Source organism: Eptatretus burgeri, chromosome 12 (assembly GCF_056783735.1).
Source record: "Eptatretus burgeri isolate ZD-2024b chromosome 12, Ebu_testis_v1, whole genome shotgun sequence".
In the NCBI taxonomy this organism is placed as follows: domain Eukaryota; kingdom Metazoa; phylum Chordata; class Myxini; order Myxiniformes; family Myxinidae; genus Eptatretus; species Eptatretus burgeri.
Window position 1 is genome coordinate 26,661,942 of NC_140972.1, and position 6,430 is coordinate 26,668,371.

Genomic DNA, 6,430 nt, shown 5'->3' on the forward strand with positions numbered 1-6,430 from the left:
AGACACAAGGAAAAGAGCAATCAGAGATTGCAAACCCTCGCCAGGACTTATTTTGAGTGGTGTATTTTATAGGTTTTCAGGTAAATCCAATATGGCTGCCTAACCATGTGACCGATGACATCATATATGTGACTCTTGTTCCTCATGGCTCGGCGTTCATATGTGTAAAGTTTTTCCTCGATCTTTTCAGCCATTTCAGAGATTTTTGAAGGTTTAGAAAAAACAAAACAATATGGCTGTGGAATCACATGACCGATGACGTCATCAAAAAATTTGCAGCCCATTTTATCCCAAGATGACCCTCAAATTTTTTTATACTGATCAGATGTAGCGTTGTACATATGCAATTATGATGTCATAATGAAGGCAAACACCAATGATGTAATAAAAATACCACACTCATTCCCCATGCAGAGTGCTTGCTATGTGCCACTTGTATACCCATGACTTGAGGAACACTTGTGTGAAGTTTCCCCTCAATTTGTCTTGCCGTTCTTGAGAAGATCTTTTATAGGTTTTAGGGAAAATCTAATATGGCTGTCAAACCATTTGACCAATGACCTCATATGGGTGAACCTTTTGTTCCTCATGGGCAGCCGGTCATATGTGTAAAATTTTGCCTCAATCTGTTCAGCTACTTCATAGAAGAAGATTTTTGAAGGATTTTGAAAAAAAACAATATGGCTGCCAAATCACGTGACCGGTGCTGTCATGAATTTTTTTCTGTGGACCATTTTATCCCCAGATGACCCTCAAAATTTTTCATACTGATCGGATGTTTCGTTCTACATATGCAATTATGGCGTCATAACCAGGACTCCTATGATGTCAGAAGAAAACCGAACTCATTCCCCATGAGGAGTACTTGCAATTTGCCAAGTTTCAAATTTTTCCTTGGTGCGGTTTCAGAGATACAGAGGTCCAAAGTTTTTCCATTTTTCCAAAATGGCTGCCACACCACGTGGCCTTTGACGTCATGATTAGCATTGAAACATTGTGCATGTATAGTTGCACCAATGACGAAAATTTCGTCTCAATCCGACAAGCAGTTGCAGAGAAAACACTAAAGTTCTGTGCGGACAAACAAACAAAGACAGACAGACAGATAAACAAATAAACGGACCCAAATGCAATACCCTCTCCGAATCCTTCGGTGAGGGTAACAAGGAGCTTTCAAAAGACCTCTGGGATAAAGTTGTGGAAAGGCGAAGGACAGGAGATGGAAATAAAATATTACAAAGGCCTGAACATCCCTTGGAGCACAGTCAGGACAATAATTAAGAAGTGTAAGGCATATGGTCCCACCAATACCCTGTCGAGATCAGGTCATCCCTCCAAACTAGACTGGATGACCAGGCAAGGAGGAGACTGATCAGAGAGGCCACCAAGAGGCCAATGGCAACTTTCAAATGCTACATGCCTTTATGGCAAAGACTGGTCACTGTGTGCATGTAACACCAATATCCCAAGTAGTCCACAAGTTTGGCCTGTATGGTAGGGTCACAACAAGGAAGCCATTATTCAAAAAAGCCCTCCTTGAGTCCTGCTTGAGGTATGCCAAAAAACTCCTCCAGATATTCTGAAGCCATGTGGTAAAACGTTTTGTGGTCTGATGAAACGAAGATGGAGCTTTTTGGCCTAAATGCAAAACGTTACGTTTGGTGCTAAGCCAACACAGCACATCACCCAAAGAACACCATCCCTACTGTGAAGCATGGTGGTGGCACATCATGTTATGGGGATGTTTCTCATCAGTAGTGACTGGGGCACTTGTGGAAAGACTGAAAATGGATGTACAAAAATATAGAAGGGAAAATACAGAAAAAAAAATGGACAAAAATACAGAAAAATCCAAGAGGAAAACTTGCTGCCCTCTTCAAGAAAGGTGAAATTAGGACTGAAGTTCACCTTTCAGCTTGACAACAACCCGAGGCACACAGCCAAAGCTACACTGGAGTGGCTAAGGAACAAAAAGACAAATGTCCTCGTGTAGCCCAATCAGAGCCCCGACCTAAATCCAATCAAAAATCTGTAGCATGACTTGATGATTGCTGTCCATCAACGCTCCCCACACAACTTCACTGAGCTTGAACAGTTTTGTACATCACAATGGGCAAATATTGCCCAATCAAGGTGTGCAAAGTTGGTAGAGACCTATCCCAACAGACTCACAGCTGTAATTGCTGTCGAAGGTGCTTCCTCCAAGTATTAACTCAGGAGGCTGGACACTTATCCAACCAAGATATTATAGTTTTGTATTTTTATTTAACTTTTTGAAATTTTTAGAATTTGTTTTTCACTTGGAAGTTTCACTTTCACTTGGGTTAAAATGTCTAAATAAAAGTGGAAAAAGTCAGGCTTAATGCAATTTAATGCCAGGCTAGAAGGCAACAAAAGGTGAAATTTTGAAAAGGGATGGAGAAAATTTCTATCGACATCGGTTGTGCTTATAGTATGGGTTGTGTAGTTGTCTTTAAGCTGTATAGTCAAGGTTCGATTCTTGACCTGACTTTGAAATGTCACTCACATTTTGCAACAAGCATGTTGCATCAATAAGTGCACCTTCCATCACATGGGATGTTGAGCTGAACTCCTGTCTGTCAGCATTTGCTGCTGGTAGACATTAAAGATCTTTTGCAAAGATTGACATTTATGTTGAGGTTTTACAACACCCTTGGAAAATTGCAGCCATGTCCATTTGGGAAGGCAAAAGAAAACCATCAAGTGGACTTCACTTGCCATTAATACTTTCACAACGATGCCCTGGAAGGATTTAGACTCGTACATGTGCAGTATACATACAAATTTGGATTAACTACCCCCATCCCCAACCACACACGTTTATGTTATTCAATGGCTCATCTTCTTCAGGAAAGCCTATAAATTTACAAACTAACACACTCACACACTGTTATAGTATACTGTACGTATTTACATGTTATTTTCCAGCATTGCAAAAAAAAAACAAATTTATCACCAAAATAGAGTTCATGGTAATACATTTGACATTCAAACAGCAGAAAAACAAAGCTTATACACTCTTAATCTGCACTTTGAATCTCCCTTTGCCCAACGAAATGGAGGCATCATAACTTTAGTCCCCCTCCCTCATCCCTCCTCCAAACACCTCCAGCCCTCCCAATCTCCTTCCTTTGAAGCAATGAAAAAGGCCCTGACAGCTCTGGCAGGTGTGATGTGAATTGTGAACCATAACTATTTCTTTCCAAGTGCTCCTGGAATTGGCAAAAACATTATGTACTCTTCTTACAGTGCCTTGTGTCATCCAAATTACTGGCCTTTCATCTGACTACCAATTAGTCCATTTTAGTCTGAAAAATAGGAGTTATATGGAACATCTCCATGTGATTTGATATCTAATGTCGTAGAATGCCAGGAAATACTTAAAGGCTGAACACTAATTAAATATTTTAACCTGGTGTAGTAGCTTTATAAGTACAAAAAACAATGATATTCTTTTGACATTTAGGTTCCAGGTTTAGGTTCCATTATATATTACAGTTTACACCTATCCAGAACTGCCTAATAAATATGAAGGGGGGGGGGGGGGGAGAGGAATAAGCTTGGCTGAACATTTTTTTTTCGATACATAGTCGAGGCTCGTGGAAGACCGAGTACACTGAAAGGATCAGGACGTAATACGACAAAAGGAAAGAAAAAAAAGAGAGAGAGAGAGAGAGAGAGAGAGAGAGAGAGAGAGAGACACAGAGAGAGAGAGAGAGAGAGAGAGAGAGAGAGAGAGAGAGAGAGAGAGAGAGAGAGAGAGAGAGAGAGAGAGAGAGAGAGAGAGAGAGAGAGAGAGAGAGAGAGAGAGAGAGAGAGAGAGAGAGAGAGAGAGAGAGAGAGAGAGAGAGAGAGAGAGAGAGAGAGAGAGAGAGAGAGAGAGAGAGAGAGAGAGAGAGAGAGAGAGAGAGAGAGAGAGAGAGAGAGAGAGAGAGAGAGAGAGAGAGAGAGAGAGAGAGAGAGAGAGAGAGAGAGAGAGAGAGAGAGAGAGAGAGAGAGAGAGAGAGAGAGAGAGAGAGAGAGAGAGAGAGAGAGAGAGAGAGAGAGAGAGAGAGAGAGAGAGAGAGAGAGAGACAGAGACAGAGACAGAGACAGAGACAGAGACAGAGACAGAGACAGAGACAGAGAGAGAGAGAGAGAGGGAGAGAGAGAGAGAGAGAGAGAGAGAGAGAGAGAGAGAGAGAGAGAGAGAGAGAGAGAGAGAGAGAGAGAGAGAGAAAGAGAGAGAGACCAACAGCAGGGTTGAAATACAAGATAGGGAGACTTTGACAAACAATAGGTGTGGGGAGGAATTGGAGGGAGGGGGAGCAGAAAAGGACAAGATGGATACAGAAAGACACAGGAGGAAAAAACTGCAAGTTTGGAATTAGTATTTGTGGAGGTGAGCCTTTATCCTAAATTTAGGTAATTTTACCAGAAGGGGGTTGACGGTGGACCATGTGCACCCAGCAGACACCTGGGGGGGGGGGGGGAGACAAAACACAGAAAGACCAGAGGGTGCAAGACCAGAGAGGAGGTTGTAGAAGACAGAGAGACCACTGATCTGCCTGTGATGGGAAAGTGAGAGGCCAATGGACTCAGCCTCAGCGTGGGAGATTCCAATGATCTTGAAGGCCTTGGTTTCCATTGCGTCAAGCTGAGCAATGTGCAAGGCTGGGGATCCCCGAGGGGAGAGCAGTACTCCATCAAGCTGTGGTCGAAGGAAGGACTTTGTACGATGGAGGATGCCCAGGCGGCGACTCGTTTTGGAGGCCAACTTTGAAATGTGGTTTGCCAAATAAATACCATGGCTGATGATGAGACCCAGGAGTATGAGTGCCTGAACTTCCTTCAGAGGATTGTTTAAAAAGTAAATGTGAGAGTTTGCCATAAGGTCCTTTCGGGTAGATAGCGAGAGAGTGAGTTTTGTCAGGATTGAAAGACATATTCCAAGTGTTTGACCAGGTTGTGATTTTTTTTCAAGGTCTGAAGAGAGGGAAGAGGCTGCATCCTGTCTGTCTGAAGGATGAGGGATGTCACGGTGGAGGGTGGAATCATCAGCAAATAAAGGGGATTTTCCAGAGAGTCAGAGAGATCACTGATGAAGATCAGGAATAGGATGGGGCCCAGAATATTGCATGTGACACTCCAGCCTTGACAGGGAGAGGAGATGAAAAGATTCCATTGAGAGCCACACATTGGCTACGAGAGTCAAGGAAGTCAGGAAACCAAGGGTTGAGTCGGCCCTGAATGTTATCAGCAGACAGTTTGGAGAGCAAGGTGGGATGTCAGACCCTATTGAAAGTTCGAGATGTGTCCAGAGAGATGGCCCTGATCTCATTTTTGATATTGAGGGCCTCCTTCCATTGTTAGGTGAGAGTAAAAGCATCATGTGCAAGGTGGAGTCACCTAGTCTGAGTCCAATATGATGATCTGAGATGAAGCCATTGGAGAAAAGGAGAGATTTCATATAAACTGCGATGATGGATCCCATGGCCTTGCTGATGATTCGAAGTAAGCTGATTGGTCTGTAGTTAAGGGGATACGTTTTTGCACCTTTTTATGGAATGCAGTGATGTTGGAAGATTTCCAAGCGGATGAAAGATGACCTAGTGCAAATGATATGGTGAAAAGGGCAGAGAAAGGATGTGCAAGAGCAGCAGAGCAGGATTTTAGGACACATGAGCTGATGCCATGCAGTCCAGTAGCAGAGTCAGAGTCAAGGGTTGAAATAACCTTCTCCACATTCTCAGGTGCAAAAATCACAGTCCAGGACCAGTTGGATATGACAGGGAAGAATGGATTCTGAGAGTGCGGTGTTGGGGACACAATATTTGAAAGCAAACAGGGAATTGAGGCATTCTGCCTTCTCTTGAGCAGAGTCAGCTGTGGTGCCATTTGAAGAGAAGGAAGGGATGGAAGGAGAGCATATATGAGATACAGACTTAACAAGACACCACCAGGTTTTATAGGAGGGAGACAAGTTTGAAAGTTCATTGTTGAAGTTGGACAGATGTTGTTTTCTGACTCTCCTGAGAGTGGACACACACTTGTTGTTGACTTTTTGGAATGCACTGAGAAAATTGTGGTCACATCAATGATGCAATAGGAGGGAATGGGTAGAGGATGTAATGATGTAAGATGTGACGCAATATGCGAGTTTGAACCAATGAGAGCCACCACATTCACATGTCATTTGGAAAAAAAAAATCATGGCCAGGCCTGATGTTTGACTGAAGGTGTCAGGAATTTGGAATTAAGTCAGACTGTCAGCAATAACTCATCACAAACAACACTATGAGATATTTAAAGTCTACCAAGTACAAATTAATGCTCGTAGAAGGGAGACCCACCCAGCTCAGTGCCCATCCATGTACATGCAATTAGGTGATACAACAAAGTACCAATACAAAATGGGGATACAACAAAG

General features: G+C 42.9%; 1 protein-coding gene across 3 annotated transcripts in view; it reads right to left on the reverse strand.

Annotated features, from left to right (window-relative positions):
• Positions 1 to 6,430, reverse strand: part of LOC147015284 (uncharacterized) — a 444,530-nt gene that overhangs the window by 389,470 nt on the left and 48,630 nt on the right. The window lies entirely within an intron of this gene.